Consider the following 18,070-nt stretch of genomic DNA (forward strand, 5'->3'; position numbering starts at 1 on the left):
GGCAAAAAAAAACAGAAAAAAAATTACAGTAATTTTGATCGATCTGGGCTAAAAAACACGCCGGCCGCTCGACGTGAAAAACCTTGATCGATCAGTACAAAAAAAAGTTACAAAATTAATCATAATCTTAAATCTACAACATTGAACACCAATAATCAGTAGGTACATCAACAATAGTTACAAAATAAAAATACATCGGTAATAATTACGCACACAACAAGTCATAAAAATACAAATGTATCTTATGAAAACAAACATAAACCTTGATCGATCATTACAAAAAAGTAACAAAATTAATCATAATCTTAAAGCTACAACATTGAACACCAAATACATCAACACTAATTAAGTACATGATAATCTCACAACAAAGGTCATAAAACTACAAACTTATTTTTCAAAAACAAACATGACAATAAAATTTCAATAATTTATTAAAAAATGAATTAGGATGGAAAGGGGGGAGGGGGAGGGGGAACTTGAAGATAGGGAATAATAATTGAAATATCGATTCTTCAAATATTTCAGTATGAGATTATTACTATATATTACGCGAATTTAGTCAAATTATGGAATTACGTCATTTCCAACGATCTTTTTCTTTTCAACACGATCATTACACTCCACGAACTTCGACAATTTTCAAATAATGCAGCCCATCTTTAAAATTTCGACTAATTACCTTTCGTTTATTTACAATTTCATCCAAACTTGGTGATTTTTTCCATTTTTAATTTTTTTAAAGAACACAAATCTAATTACAACCAGACATCGTACACAGTCCAGATCACCATACTCGCTACACACACGCTCACCTGCCTGGCAATGTTGACCGAAGCAACGAGACCAGATCAGCCTTTGACATTTCTCTCTCAAACAGAACTCATTCTCACGCGAGCAAGTGTATGCAAAACCTAGAGTGCACCACTTACTGCGTGTGGGTTGGATCGGAGAGAAGAATCTCTGAGGATCCGCAATAAAGGCAGGACTGATAGTAGACGGCAGGCAAATGGCAATATCGTTACGCAGGTTAGGCTGACATTAACCATCCCCGCTCACATCTTTATCAGCCCGGAAGTGAGGTTCGCAGATTGAGCTGGTCACAGGACAACGGCTCGCACCACTAGATGGAACGCAAACGTTTCCACCGTATGAGTCGTAACCTCTTACGACAACTCCTTATTATGACTTGGGTATACAGTCGAAGCCGCCGTAAGTGACGACCCCACTGAGCGTCGCAGGAGTGAGCCAGAGGACTACGCCACCATTGAGCAGGCCGCTGCGCCGAAGCACGATAGCAGACAAGTCGCCGAATGACGCTCCCCCAACACCATACGGCTTTGATGACCATCAAGACGGAACCTGAGCGAGAGCCCGTGAACCGTGGATGCGTTTCGACTTACTGACTTTGTAGATGCTGCATGAAATCCAGCTGATCAGCTCCGTACCAACCGAATACAGTGGACTCCACCGCACGCCGCGCGAGTACGTACGTGGATACGCGAGTGCAGAACTACGTACTATGGCTAAGGTAGGCGCCATGCTATCAGAAAGTAAGAAATTTTCAAGGGATCACGAACGCCAGGTTGACGTGAACGAGTGGAAAAAGTACGGTTGTGGGTTGATGCTTAACAGGCAAGGACGGACAGCAACTTAACAAGAGCAGCCACAACCGCATTCCCTATATCCCTATAATACATACAACACTCGCCACCAGCTCACTCCTCAAAACGTCTCTATCTGCATACAAATAAACTCTCCACCGGCACTCTATACACCAACAACTAAACACCCTCGAGATGAAAAGTTTATGATCCGCAACTATTAGGACATCGTGTTGTAATTTAACTCGCACCAAACTAGCCCAATACCGATCAAATCGTTAGAAACCAAAAGCGATAGAATTTTGACGAAATTTTGAGGAAAAAAAACAAAAACCCAAATTACACGCGAACAAGCAATGAGGGAGGGAGAGAGGGAGGGGGTGGGTAAAAGGGTCGAAATTATCGAATCATCGTATGATATTCTAGTAACGTCAACGCGAATTAATAAACAAACCACAAAGCTAATTTTGAGACTGAATCTACTGAATAGGTAGTACAATCAAACCAAGAAAACAAAAACGATCGAATTTTAACGAAATTTCAAAAAGACAAAGCCGCAAGTTACACGCGAAACGAGTAATTCGAGTAAGGGGGGGAGGGGGGAGGTAAAATTACCAACTTATTATTAAACATCTCAAACTCATCGATAACACTACAAATAATTATTAATAGTATAGCAAGGGTTCCGAAAAGTAGAGTGGGGGGGGGGGGACGAGGCCTAAATGTGCACCAAATCTGCGATATTTTCGATTCATTATTCGTTTTACTAAGTATTCAAACAAGCACATTATTTCGAATCTTTACTGAACAATGAGTTTTGCTCAACATCTCTTTCTGATACCTTAATTATTTCGCAATTCGTAGCAGAAAAAAAAAATGCTCGAAATGAACCAAAATTTCAAAAATTCAAAAGCTCAACGATGCAACCTTTTCTCTCAGTAGGTATAGGCTTATTGTTATTCCAGCGACTAAAATCACAGATAAAATAACTGGACGGTTTTCGAGTAAGCAATAGACGACTTACGAACAGAATTGTGAAAATTTCGGCGCGAAGAAACCGATGATGAGAATGATCACTACGCTGAATGAGTGAGGGACAGCGGCAGAGACAGCATCAAACCTCGTTTTGGCCGAAAGTACGTCTGTGTACACGATTTTCATTTCAGTACGGCGGCGAAGAAGATAATGAAAAGGCAGCATGACACGATTTCCATTCGACAGCAAGCATGGAGACGATCCACTGTAGATGATAGCTTATTCTTTTTATACACTTGTGCAGGTTTGGCGCTCTTCGGGAGAATACAAACACCTGAAACAATTGAGAAAAAATGATGAAAATTAATTATTTTTCAAAAATGTAAAATAAAATACTATTTAAAATAAGTTAAGCTAACACGAAATCAACACGTGATTCATCGTTTAAAAAACCACGACCACAAAATATTCGGCATCTTCGAAACTTCCTACCTCACTCCCTCACTCCGTCCCTCCTCCAGAAAAGGTCCGTCTTTATTTGAAATTATATCAGTCAAAGTGATCAACAAATATGGACAAAATGCAAAGGTAAAAAAAACAGGTAATTCTGGTACCGTACTAAAATTTTTTTGAAATGTTTCTATTTGTGGAAAGGGGGGAGGAGGTGGTCCTAATTTCATAAGAGAAAACTTTTCGAATTTCGAAAAAAAAAAATCAACACTACATAGGTATTCATTTCAAAATACTGAATCTTGAATGAAGAGGAGAATCAGAACTTCTGATAGAAAATTTATTCAACTTTTTTCGTAGAAGGATTGAAAGGATGGAAAAGGAGGGGCGAATTCAATTCATTTGGAAGGAAGAAGATTAATAATTATGGAGTTTTCTTCTAGCAAAATGTACGTAGGTATTCATTTTCAGACCAAAAAGAACAACAACGACAAAATGATATTTTTAAAAAGACCAATTTCAGCCCGTCGTGCAAAATGCTCCACGAAATACGCGCCACGTAGTAGTAGAATGGATGAGATTTGTGGAGCTGAAAATGGTAGTGGTGTGGAAAATTTTAGCCAATCAGAAAGCAGGCCAAACCGAGGCGAAACTGGTTTTATCTGCTCTCTGAATGTTGTGTTGGCATTGAGTTGGCGTGGAAATGCACACTGCTTTGACTGCTTGGCGGTAATGTGGCGTTTTAATGGGATCATATTGACGATACTTTGGCGTTTTCATGGCGCGTTATTGGCGGTGAAATGGCACTGAAGTGGCGCGAAAATGGAACTTCGTTGAAACCTTATTCGAACCATTGGTACTGTATTGGCGTGTTATTGGCGATGCAATGGCGCAAAAATGGCACCGAAGTGGCGCAAAAATGGGTTTTATTTTACAAAAATGAATCAATTTGTTTCTGTATTCCAAATCGGAATATGAAACTTTACTTTTTTTTCATTTGTGGGAATATTGCTTTTTCATTACCAGTTGCAAATTGGAAATACTATTCGTTATATTTTTCATACATACCTACTACGTATTTTTTTTCTCATGCCTATCAACATCTGAACTACGTACGTGCTACACATACAACAACACTACAAACAGGCTTATGGGCATTTACGTACTGATGAATACACGGCCTACTGCATCTACCTTTTTCGAACCTTCGGTTGCAGAGAAGTTTCGGGCGGTCACCCATCCAAGTTCCGACCCACCCCGATGCTGCTTAACGTGATCGATGACTGTGGAAGTAAAACCTGAAACGTCCACATCACTGTCACTGCTTTTGATTGTGCCATTTCCTCGCCAATATACTACTAACATGCCTCCGCCACAACACTGCCATCACAATGCCAGAATAGCGCCAGACACCCAACGCCACAATCCTACCACATTAGCGTCACATCACCGCCACTGCTTTTAACAGCACCATTTCCTCACCAACATCCTCCCAGCACACCTTCGCCATAACACTGCCATCACAACGTCATAATAGCGCCAGAGTGTTACTGCCACAATCGCGCCATGTCAGTGCCGCATCTTTGCCACTGCTTTTCATAGCACCATTTCCCAGGGGTGCTAACCGTAACCGCAAAAAACCGAAAACCAAAACCGAAACCCAAACAAGAACCTAATTTTAGCCATTTTCAAACCCTAACTGAAAACAAAAACCGAAATTTCATACGTTTTTTAAAAACCCTAAAAAACCATAACAATAATAATGAAGCAGAGTGAGTGAAGCCAAAACCTAAACTGATATAATTTATTTAGGTTTTTTTCGGTTTTCGGTTTGGGTTTTTTCAGTTTTTTCAATTTTTTTGGGGGGATTCTTTCACATTTTTGACTTTTGTGACTCGAAATCAGGGGAAATTGATAAATTTAATGAACCTATCAAATTGGGTCCTTGGTTGTTGTTGTTGACTTGTTGCTTTTTGGGTTGTTAAATCACTTTGTGTTTTGAGATTGAGAAATTTTGAAGAAATTTTAAAAAAATAGATACTTAAACCGAAAAAAACCGAAAACCGAAACCAAAACCGAAATTTTTGTAAATAAAACCAAAACCCAAACCGAAACTGAAATTTTGAATTTTAAAACCAAAACCAAAACAAAAACCGAAAAATGTCAACAAAAAAATTGGAGTGAAACCATAACCTTGATAAAATAATTAAGGTTAGCACCCCTGCTCCCAATGTAAGTATCTATTAAACTATTTATCTAAATTAATCTAAATTACTTGTAATCACTAACCATCATAAACCCAATTCCCTTCTAAAATTGTGTCTGAAATGAAAAAATTGCACCCATCAGTCCCAATCTCTCTACTACATTATGTATAACTAAAATCACTCACACAAACTACACATCATGCGCTTGGATCGCAGGCAGATCTGGCGATCCGAGGGTGGCAGGTCTGATCCTCGATGGCAGGAATGGCAATGTTGCGATTCGTAGGGCTAACATTAACCACACCTGCTCCATATCTTTGATCAACCGGAACTAAGGTCGCAGAAAATAGTATTACACTATTAACTACTAGATGGAAAACGCATCCGGTACTCCATGTGCCAGCCTATCACGGCTACCCCTCTTTATGACTGAATGGGTGGTGTCGCAGGGATGAGTAGTACTCCGCACACTTTTCCCCAGCATGGCCAGGACAGAACAATCCGTGGATGCGTGTACTTAAGCTAACAGAATTCAATTTTTCAAGAAATCACAAGAATCCAGATGGTAGTAAAATTTTGATGATAGATGACGATGGACAGACACTTAACCTAACAAGGCTGCCCACAACCATTTATATCTAGTAAGTACATATGTATATGTCTACACACACACTCCTTGAAACGCTCACCACCAGCCGTACAATTTGAACCTGGAAAATGAAAATTGACCCTCTCAGTCCAATGTAACAATATTACAATGGCACAATTCATGCAAACAGTAGATTATTGGACCAATAAGTTGAGAACGATCAGGCATGACTTTGCCATCAATTACTCACTGTATGTAACCTATGTATCTACTAAACTATTTATCTAAATTATTCTAAATTACTCATAATCATTAACCATTATAATAGCACAAATCCCTTCCAAAATTGAACCTGAAATGGAAAAAATCACACCCATCAGCCCCAATCAGTTTACCCACTCCATATATGTACTAAATTAATAACTTAAATTACTTCTGGAAAACTAAGAATCTCACACCAAATCCCTTCCAAATTTGAACCTGGAAAATGAAAATTGACCATCCCAGTCCAATGTAACAAAATATTACCATGGCACAATTCATGCAAACGGTAGATTATTGGACCAATAAGTTGAGAATGATCAGGCATGACTTTGCCAGCAATTACTCACTGTATGTATGTATCTACTAAACTATTTATCTAAATTAATCTAAATTACTCATAATCATTAACCATCATAGCCCAAATCCCTTCCAAATTTGAACATGAAATGAACAAATCACACCCATCAGCCCCAATCAGTTTACCCACTCCATATATGTACTAAATTAATAACTAAATTACTATTAAAAACTGAGCCTTATACATTAAATCCCTTCCATGTTTGAATCTGAAACAAGAAAATTGTACCCCTCCGCCCCAATGCAGCCACATAATAATAGCGCATTTTGGGGGAAGAGGGGATTGTTGGGGAAAAAATTGGGGAAAACATGAGGCATAACCTCAGCAGCAATCTCCCAATGTAAGTATCTATTAAACTATTTATCTAAATTAATCTAAATTACTCGTAATCACTAACCATCATAAACCCAATTCCCTTCTAAAATTGTGTCTGAAATGAAAAAATTGCACCCATCAGTCCCAATCTCTCTACTACATTATGTATAACTAAAATCACTCACACAAACTACACATCATGCGCTTGGATCGCAGGCAGATCTGGCGATCCGAGGGCGGCAGGTCTGATCCTCGATGGCAGGAATGGCAATGTTGCGATTCGTAGGGCTAACATTAACCACACCTGCTCCATATCTTTGATCAACCGGAACTAAGGTCGCAGAAAATAGTGTTACACTATTAACTACTAGATGGAAAACGCATCCGGTACTCCATGTGCCAGCCTATCACGGCTACCCCTCTTTATGACTGAATGGGTGGTGTCGCAGGGATGAGTAGTACTCCGCACACTTTTCCCCAGCATGGCCAGGACAGAACAATCCGTGGATGCGTGTACTTAAGCTAACAGAATTCAATTTTTCAAGAAATCACAAGAATCCAGATGGTAGTAAAATTTTGATGATAGATGACGATGGACAGACACTTAACCTAACAAGGCTGCCCACAACCATTTATATCTAGTAAGTACATATGTATATGTCTACACACACACTCCTTGAAACGCTCACCACCAGCCGTACAATTTGAACCTGGAAAATGAAAATTGACCCTCTCAGTCCAATGTAACAATATTACAATGGCACAATTCATGCAAACAGTAGATTATTGGACCAATAAGTTGAGAACGATCAGGCATGACTTTGCCATCAATTACTCACTGTATGTAACCTATGTATCTACTAAACTATTTATCTAAATTATTCTAAATTACTCATAATCATTAACCATTATAATAGCACAAATCCCTTCCAAAATTGAACCTGAAATGGAAAAAATCACACCCATCAGCCCCAATCAGTTTACCCACTCCATATATGTACTAAATTAATAACTTAAATTACTTCTGGAAAACTAAGAATCTCACACCAAATCCCTTCCAAATTTGAACCTGGAAAATGAAAATTGACCATCCCAGTCCAATGTAACAAAATATTACCATGGCACAATTCATGCAAACGGTAGATTATTGGACCAATAAGTTGAGAATGATCAGGCATGACTTTGCCAGCAATTACTCACTGTATGTATGTATCTACTAAACTATTTATCTAAATTAATCTAAATTACTCATAATCATTAACCATCATAGCCCAAATCCCTTCCAAATTTGAACATGAAATGAACAAATCACACCCATCAGCCCCAATCAGTTTACCCACTCCATATATGTACTAAATTAATAACTAAATTACTATTAAAAACTGAGCCTTATACATTAAATCCCTTCCATGTTTGAATCTGAAACAAGAAAATTGTACCCCTCCGCCCCAATGCAGCCACATAATAATAGCGCATTTCGGGGGAAGAGGGGATTGTTGGGGAAAAAATTGGGGAAAACATGAGGCATAACCTCAGCAGCAATCTCCCAATGTAAGTATCTATTAAACTATTTATCTAAATTAATCTAAATTACTCGTAATCACTAACCATCATAAACCCAATTCCCTTCTAAAATTGTGTCTGAAATGAAAAAATTGCACCCATCAGTCCCAATCTCTCTACTACATTATGTATAACTAAAATCACTCACACAAACTACACATCATGCGCTTGGATCGCAGGCAGATCTGGCGATCCGAGGGCGGCAGGTCTGATCCTCGATGGCAGGAATGGCAATGTTGCGATTCGTAGGGCTAACATTAACCACACCTGCTCCATATCTTTGATCAACCGGAACTAAGGTCGCAGAAAATAGTGTTACACTATTAACTACTAGATGGAAAACGCATCCGGTACTCCATGTGCCAGCCTATCACGGCTACCCCTCTTTATGACTGAATGGGTGGTGTCGCAGGGATGAGTAGTACTCCGCACACTTTTCCCCAGCATGGCCAGGACAGAACAATCCGTGGATGCGTGTACTTAAGCTAACAGAATTCAATTTTTCAAGAAATCACAAGAATCCAGATGGTAGTAAAATTTTGATGATAGATGACGATGGACAGACACTTAACCTAACAAGGCTGCCCACAACCATTTATATCTAGTAAGTACATATGTATATGTCTACACACACACTCCTTGAAACGCTCACCACCAGCCGTACAATTTGAACCTGGAAAATGAAAATTGACCCTCTCAGTCCAATGTAACAATATTACAATGGCACAATTCATGCAAACAGTAGATTATTGGACCAATAAGTTGAGAACGATCAGGCATGACTTTGCCATCAATTACTCACTGTATGTAACCTATGTATCTACTAAACTATTTATCTAAATTATTCTAAATTACTCATAATCATTAACCATTATAATAGCACAAATCCCTTCCAAAATTGAACCTGAAATGGAAAAAATCACACCCATCAGCCCCAATCAGTTTACCCACTCCATATATGTACTAAATTAATAACTTAAATTACTTCTGGAAAACTAAGAATCTCACACCAAATCCCTTCCAAATTTGAACCTGGAAAATGAAAATTGACCATCCCAGTCCAATGTAACAAAATATTACCATGGCACAATTCATGCAAACGGTAGATTATTGGACCAATAAGTTGAGAATGATCAGGCATGACTTTGCCAGCAATTACTCACTGTATGTATGTATCTACTAAACTATTTATCTAAATTAATCTAAATTACTCATAATCATTAACCATCATAGCCCAAATCCCTTCCAAATTTGAACATGAAATGAACAAATCACACCCATCAGCCCCAATCAGTTTACCCACTCCATATATGTACTAAATTAATAACTAAATTACTATTAAAAACTGAGCCTTATACATTAAATCCCTTCCATGTTTGAATCTGAAACAAGAAAATTGTACCCCTCCGCCCCAATGCAGCCACATAATAATAGCGCATTTTGGGGGAAGAGGGGATTGTTGGGGAAAAAATTGGGGAAAACATGAGGCATAACCTCAGCAGCAATCTCCCAATGTAAGTATCTATTAAACTATTTATCTAAATTAATCTAAATTACTCGTAATCACTAACCATCATAAACCCAATTCCCTTCTAAAATTGTGTCTGAAATGAAAAAATTGCACCCATCAGTCCCAATCTCTCTACTACATTATGTATAACTAAAATCACTCACACAAACTACACATCATGCGCTTGGATCGCAGGCAGATCTGGCGATCCGAGGGCGGCAGGTCTGATCCTCGATGGCAGGAATGGCAATGTTGCGATTCGTAGGGCTAACATTAACCACACCTGCTCCATATCTTTGATCAACCGGAACTAAGGTCGCAGAAAATAGTGTTACACTATTAACTACTAGATGGAAAACGCATCCGGTACTCCATGTGCCAGCCTATCACGGCTACCCCTCTTTATGACTGAATGGGTGGTGTCGCAGGGATGAGTAGTACTCCGCACACTTTTCCCCAGCATGGCCAGGACAGAACAATCCGTGGATGCGTGTACTTAAGCTAACAGAATTCAATTTTTCAAGAAATCACAAGAATCCAGATGGTAGTAAAATTTTGATGATAGATGACGATGGACAGACACTTAACCTAACAAGGCTGCCCACAACCATTTATATCTAGTAAGTACATATGTATATGTCTACACACACACTCCTTGAAACGCTCACCACCAGCCGTACAATTTGAACCTGGAAAATGAAAATTGACCCTCTCAGTCCAATGTAACAATATTACAATGGCACAATTCATGCAAACAGTAGATTATTGGACCAATAAGTTGAGAACGATCAGGCATGACTTTGCCATCAATTACTCACTGTATGTAACCTATGTATCTACTAAACTATTTATCTAAATTATTCTAAATTACTCATAATCATTAACCATTATAATAGCACAAATCCCTTCCAAAATTGAACCTGAAATGGAAAAAATCACACCCATCAGCCCCAATCAGTTTACCCACTCCATATATGTACTAAATTAATAACTTAAATTACTTCTGGAAAACTAAGAATCTCACACCAAATCCCTTCCAAATTTGAACCTGGAAAATGAAAATTGACCATCCCAGTCCAATGTAACAAAATATTACCATGGCACAATTCATGCAAACGGTAGATTATTGGACCAATAAGTTGAGAATGATCAGGCATGACTTTGCCAGCAATTACTCACTGTATGTATGTATCTACTAAACTATTTATCTAAATTAATCTAAATTACTCATAATCATTAACCATCATAGCCCAAATCCCTTCCAAATTTGAACATGAAATGAACAAATCACACCCATCAGCCCCAATCAGTTTACCCACTCCATATATGTACTAAATTAATAACTAAATTACTATTAAAAACTGAGCCTTATACATTAAATCCCTTCCATGTTTGAATCTGAAACAAGAAAATTGTACCCCTCCGCCCCAATGCAGCCACATAATAATAGCGCATTTCGGGGGAAGAGGGGATTGTTGGGGAAAAAATTGGGGAAAACATGAGGCATAACCTCAGCAGCAATCTCCCAATGTAAGTATCTATTAAACTATTTATCTAAATTAATCTAAATTACTCGTAATCACTAACCATCATAAACCCAATTCCCTTCTAAAATTGTGTCTGAAATGAAAAAATTGCACCCATCAGTCCCAATCTCTCTACTACATTATGTATAACTAAAATCACTCACACAAACTACACATCATGCGCTTGGATCGCAGGCAGATCTGGCGATCCGAGGGCGGCAGGTCTGATCCTCGATGGCAGGAATGGCAATGTTGCGATTCGTAGGGCTAACATTAACCACACCTGCTCCATATCTTTGATCAACCGGAACTAAGGTCGCAGAAAATAGTGTTACACTATTAACTACTAGATGGAAAACGCATCCGGTACTCCATGTGCCAGCCTATCACGGCTACCCCTCTTTATGACTGAATGGGTGGTGTCGCAGGGATGAGTAGTACTCCGCACACTTTTCCCCAGCATGGCCAGGACAGAACAATCCGTGGATGCGTGTACTTAAGCTAACAGAATTCAATTTTTCAAGAAATCACAAGAATCCAGATGGTAGTAAAATTTTGATGATAGATGACGATGGACAGACACTTAACCTAACAAGGCTGCCCACAACCATTTATATCTAGTAAGTACATATGTATATGTCTACACACACACTCCTTGAAACGCTCACCACCAGCCGTACAATTTGAACCTGGAAAATGAAAATTGACCCTCTCAGTCCAATGTAACAATATTACAATGGCACAATTCATGCAAACAGTAGATTATTGGACCAATAAGTTGAGAACGATCAGGCATGACTTTGCCATCAATTACTCACTGTATGTAACCTATGTATCTACTAAACTATTTATCTAAATTATTCTAAATTACTCATAATCATTAACCATTATAATAGCACAAATCCCTTCCAAAATTGAACCTGAAATGGAAAAAATCACACCCATCAGCCCCAATCAGTTTACCCACTCCATATATGTACTAAATTAATAACTTAAATTACTTCTGGAAAACTAAGAATCTCACACCAAATCCCTTCCAAATTTGAACCTGGAAAATGAAAATTGACCATCCCAGTCCAATGTAACAAAATATTACCATGGCACAATTCATGCAAACGGTAGATTATTGGACCAATAAGTTGAGAATGATCAGGCATGACTTTGCCAGCAATTACTCACTGTATGTATGTATCTACTAAACTATTTATCTAAATTAATCTAAATTACTCATAATCATTAACCATCATAGCCCAAATCCCTTCCAAATTTGAACATGAAATGAACAAATCACACCCATCAGCCCCAATCAGTTTACCCACTCCATATATGTACTAAATTAATAACTAAATTACTATTAAAAACTGAGCCTTATACATTAAATCCCTTCCATGTTTGAATCTGAAACAAGAAAATTGTACCCCTCCGCCCCAATGCAGCCACATAATAATAGCGCATTTCGGGGGAAGAGGGGATTGTTGGGGAAAAAATTGGGGAAAACATGAGGCATAACCTCAGCAGCAATCTCCCAATGTAAGTATCTATTAAACTATTTATCTAAATTAATCTAAATTACTCGTAATCACTAACCATCATAAACCCAATTCCCTTCTAAAATTGTGTCTGAAATGAAAAAATTGCACCCATCAGTCCCAATCTCTCTACTACATTATGTATAACTAAAATCACTCACACAAACTACACATCATGCGCTTGGATCGCAGGCAGATCTGGCAATCCGAGGGCGGCAGGTCTGATCCTCGATGGCAGGAATGGCAATGTTGCGATTCGTAGGGCTAACATTAACCACACCTGCTCCATATCTTTGATCAACCGGAACTAAGGTCGCAGAAAATAGTATTACACTATTAACTACTAGATGGAAAACGCATCCGGTACTCCATGTGCCAGCCTATCACGGCTACCCCTCTTTATGACTGAATGGGTGGTGTCGCAGGGATGAGTAGTACTCCGCACACTTTTCCCCAGCATGGCCAGGACAGAACAATCCGTGGATGCGTGTACTTAAGCTAACAGAATTCAATTTTTCAAGAAATCACAAGAATCCAGATGGTAGTAAAATTTTGATGATAGATGACGATGGACAGACACTTAACCTAACAAGGCTGCCCACAACCATTTATATCTAGTAAGTACATATGTATATGTCTACACACACACTCCTTGAAACGCTCACCACCAGCCGTACAATTTGAACCTGGAAAATGAAAATTGACCCTCTCAGTCCAATGTAACAATATTACAATGGCACAATTCATGCAAACAGTAGATTATTGGACCAATAAGTTGAGAACGATCAGGCATGACTTTGCCATCAATTACTCACTGTATGTAACCTATGTATCTACTAAACTATTTATCTAAATTATTCTAAATTACTCATAATCATTAACCATTATAATAGCACAAATCCCTTCCAAAATTGAACCTGAAATGGAAAAAATCACACCCATCAGCCCCAATCAGTTTACCCACTCCATATATGTACTAAATTAATAACTTAAATTACTTCTGGAAAACTAAGAATCTCACACCAAATCCCTTCCAAATTTGAACCTGGAAAATGAAAATTGACCATCCCAGTCCAATGTAACAAAATATTACCATGGCACAATTCATGCAAACGGTAGATTATTGGACCAATAAGTTGAGAATGATCAGGCATGACTTTGCCAGCAATTACTCACTGTATGTATGTATCTACTAAACTATTTATCTAAATTAATCTAAATTACTCATAATCATTAACCATCATAGCCCAAATCCCTTCCAAATTTGAACATGAAATGAACAAATCACACCCATCAGCCCCAATCAGTTTACCCACTCCATATATGTACTAAATTAATAACTAAATTACTATTAAAAACTGAGCCTTATACATTAAATCCCTTCCATGTTTGAATCTGAAACAAGAAAATTGTACCCCTCCGCCCCAATGCAGCCACATAATAATAGCGCATTTTGGGGGAAGAGGGGATTGTTGGGGAAAAAATTGGGGAAAACATGAGGCATAACCTCAGCAGCAATCTCCCAATGTAAGTATCTATTAAACTATTTATCTAAATTAATCTAAATTACTCGTAATCACTAACCATCATAAACCCAATTCCCTTCTAAAATTGTGTCTGAAATGAAAAAATTGCACCCATCAGTCCCAATCTCTCTACTACATTATGTATAACTAAAATCACTCACACAAACTACACATCATGCGCTTGGATCGCAGGCAGATCTGGCGATCCGAGGGCGGCAGGTCTGATCCTCGATGGCAGGAATGGCAATGTTGCGATTCGTAGGGCTAACATTAACCACACCTGCTCCATATCTTTGATCAACCGGAACTAAGGTCGCAGAAAATAGTGTTACACTATTAACTACTAGATGGAAAACGCATCCGGTACTCCATGTGCCAGCCTATCACGGCTACCCCTCTTTATGACTGAATGGGTGGTGTCGCAGGGATGAGTAGTACTCCGCACACTTTTCCCCAGCATGGCCAGGACAGAACAATCCGTGGATGCGTGTACTTAAGCTAACAGAATTCAATTTTTCAAGAAATCACAAGAATCCAGATGGTAGTAAAATTTTGATGATAGATGACGATGGACAGACACTTAACCTAACAAGGCTGCCCACAACCATTTATATCTAGTAAGTACATATGTATATGTCTACACACACACTCCTTGAAACGCTCACCACCAGCCGTACAATTTGAACCTGGAAAATGAAAATTGACCCTCTCAGTCCAATGTAACAATATTACAATGGCACAATTCATGCAAACAGTAGATTATTGGACCAATAAGTTGAGAACGATCAGGCATGACTTTGCCATCAATTACTCACTGTATGTAACCTATGTATCTACTAAACTATTTATCTAAATTATTCTAAATTACTCATAATCATTAACCATTATAATAGCACAAATCCCTTCCAAAATTGAACCTGAAATGGAAAAAATCACACCCATCAGCCCCAATCAGTTTACCCACTCCATATATGTACTAAATTAATAACTTAAATTACTTCTGGAAAACTAAGAATCTCACACCAAATCCCTTCCAAATTTGAACCTGGAAAATGAAAATTGACCATCCCAGTCCAATGTAACAAAATATTACCATGGCACAATTCATGCAAACGGTAGATTATTGGACCAATAAGTTGAGAATGATCAGGCATGACTTTGCCAGCAATTACTCACTGTATGTATGTATCTACTAAACTATTTATCTAAATTAATCTAAATTACTCATAATCATTAACCATCATAGCCCAAATCCCTTCCAAATTTGAACATGAAATGAACAAATCACACCCATCAGCCCCAATCAGTTTACCCACTCCATATATGTACTAAATTAATAACTAAATTACTATTAAAAACTGAGCCTTATACATTAAATCCCTTCCATGTTTGAATCTGAAACAAGAAAATTGTACCCCTCCGCCCCAATGCAGCCACATAATAATAGCGCATTTTGGGGGAAGAGGGGATTGTTGGGGAAAAAATTGGGGAAAACATGAGGCATAACCTCAGCAGCAATCTCCCAATGTAAGTATCTATTAAACTATTTATCTAAATTAATCTAAATTACTCGTAATCACTAACCATCATAAACCCAATTCCCTTCTAAAATTGTGTCTGAAATGAAAAAATTGCACCCATCAGTCCCAATCTCTCTACTACATTATGTATAACTAAAATCACTCACACAAACTACACATCATGCGCTTGGATCGCAGGCAGATCTGGCAATCCGAGGGCGGCAGGTCTGATCCTCGATGGCAGGAATGGCAATGTTGCGATTCGTAGGGCTAACATTAACCACACCTGCTCCATATCTTTGATCAACCGGAACTAAGGTCGCAGAAAATAGTGTTACACTATTAACTACTAGATGGAAAACGCATCCGGTACTCCATGTGCCAGCCTATCACGGCTACCCCTCTTTATGACTGAATGGGTGGTGTCGCAGGGATGAGTAGTACTCCGCACACTTTTCCCCAGCATGGCCAGGACAGAACAATCCGTGGATGCGTGTACTTAAGCTAACAGAATTCAATTTTTCAAGAAATCACAAGAATCCAGATGGTAGTAAAATTTTGATGATAGATGACGATGGACAGACACTTAACCTAACAAGGCTGCCCACAACCATTTATATCTAGTAAGTACATATGTATATGTCTACACACACACTCCTTGAAACGCTCACCACCAGCCGTACAATTTGAACCTGGAAAATGAAAATTGACCCTCTCAGTCCAATGTAACAATATTACAATGGCACAATTCATGCAAACAGTAGATTATTGGACCAATAAGTTGAGAACGATCAGGCATGACTTTGCCATCAATTACTCACTGTATGTAACCTATGTATCTACTAAACTATTTATCTAAATTATTCTAAATTACTCATAATCATTAACCATTATAATAGCACAAATCCCTTCCAAAATTGAACCTGAAATGGAAAAAATCACACCCATCAGCCCCAATCAGTTTACCCACTCCATATATGTACTAAATTAATAACTTAAATTACTTCTGGAAAACTAAGAATCTCACACCAAATCCCTTCCAAATTTGAACCTGGAAAATGAAAATTGACCATCCCAGTCCAATGTAACAAAATATTACCATGGCACAATTCATGCAAACGGTAGATTATTGGACCAATAAGTTGAGAATGATCAGGCATGACTTTGCCAGCAATTACTCACTGTATGTATGTATCTACTAAACTATTTATCTAAATTAATCTAAATTACTCATAATCATTAACCATCATAGCCCAAATCCCTTCCAAATTTGAACATGAAATGAACAAATCACACCCATCAGCCCCAATCAGTTTACCCACTCCATATATGTACTAAATTAATAACTAAATTACTATTAAAAACTGAGCCTTATACATTAAATCCCTTCCATGTTTGAATCTGAAACAAGAAAATTGTACCCCTCCGCCCCAATGCAGCCACATAATAATAGCGCATTTTGGGGGAAGAGGGGATTGTTGGGGAAAAAATTGGGGAAAACATGAGGCATAACCTCAGCAGCAATCTCCCAATGTAAGTATCTATTAAACTATTTATCTAAATTAATCTAAATTACTCGTAATCACTAACCATCATAAACCCAATTCCCTTCTAAAATTGTGTCTGAAATGAAAAAATTGCACCCATCAGTCCCAATCTCTCTACTACATTATGTATAACTAAAATCACTCACACAAACTACACATCATGCGCTTGGATCGCAGGCAGATCTGGCGATCCGAGGGCGGCAGGTCTGATCCTCGATGGCAGGAATGGCAATGTTGCGATTCGTAGGGCTAACATTAACCACACCTGCTCCATATCTTTGATCAACCGGAACTAAGGTCGCAGAAAATAGTGTTACACTATTAACTACTAGATGGAAAACGCATCCGGTACTCCATGTGCCAGCCTATCACGGCTACCCCTCTTTATGACTGAATGGGTGGTGTCGCAGGGATGAGTAGTACTCCGCACACTTTTCCCCAGCATGGCCAGGACAGAACAATCCGTGGATGCGTGTACTTAAGCTAACAGAATTCAATTTTTCAAGAAATCACAAGAATCCAGATGGTAGTAAAATTTTGATGATAGATGACGATGGACAGACACTTAACCTAACAAGGCTGCCCAC

At 38.4% G+C, this 18,070-nt stretch overlaps 1 long non-coding RNA gene across 1 annotated transcript in view; it reads right to left on the bottom strand.

Annotated features, from left to right (window-relative positions):
* Positions 1 to 317: 317 nt before the first annotated feature.
* The window catches only part of LOC135839140 (uncharacterized), a 120,986-nt gene continuing 103,233 nt past the window's right edge, over positions 318 to 18,070 (bottom strand). The window contains exon 4 of the long non-coding RNA XR_010557544.1: positions 318 to 2,913. This is a non-coding gene — a long non-coding RNA (uncharacterized LOC135839140). The remainder of the gene's footprint in view (positions 2,914 to 18,070) is intronic.

The sequence above is a fragment of the Planococcus citri genome, chromosome 1 (genome assembly GCF_950023065.1).
Source record: "Planococcus citri chromosome 1, ihPlaCitr1.1, whole genome shotgun sequence".
NCBI lineage: Eukaryota > Metazoa > Arthropoda > Insecta > Hemiptera > Pseudococcidae > Planococcus > Planococcus citri.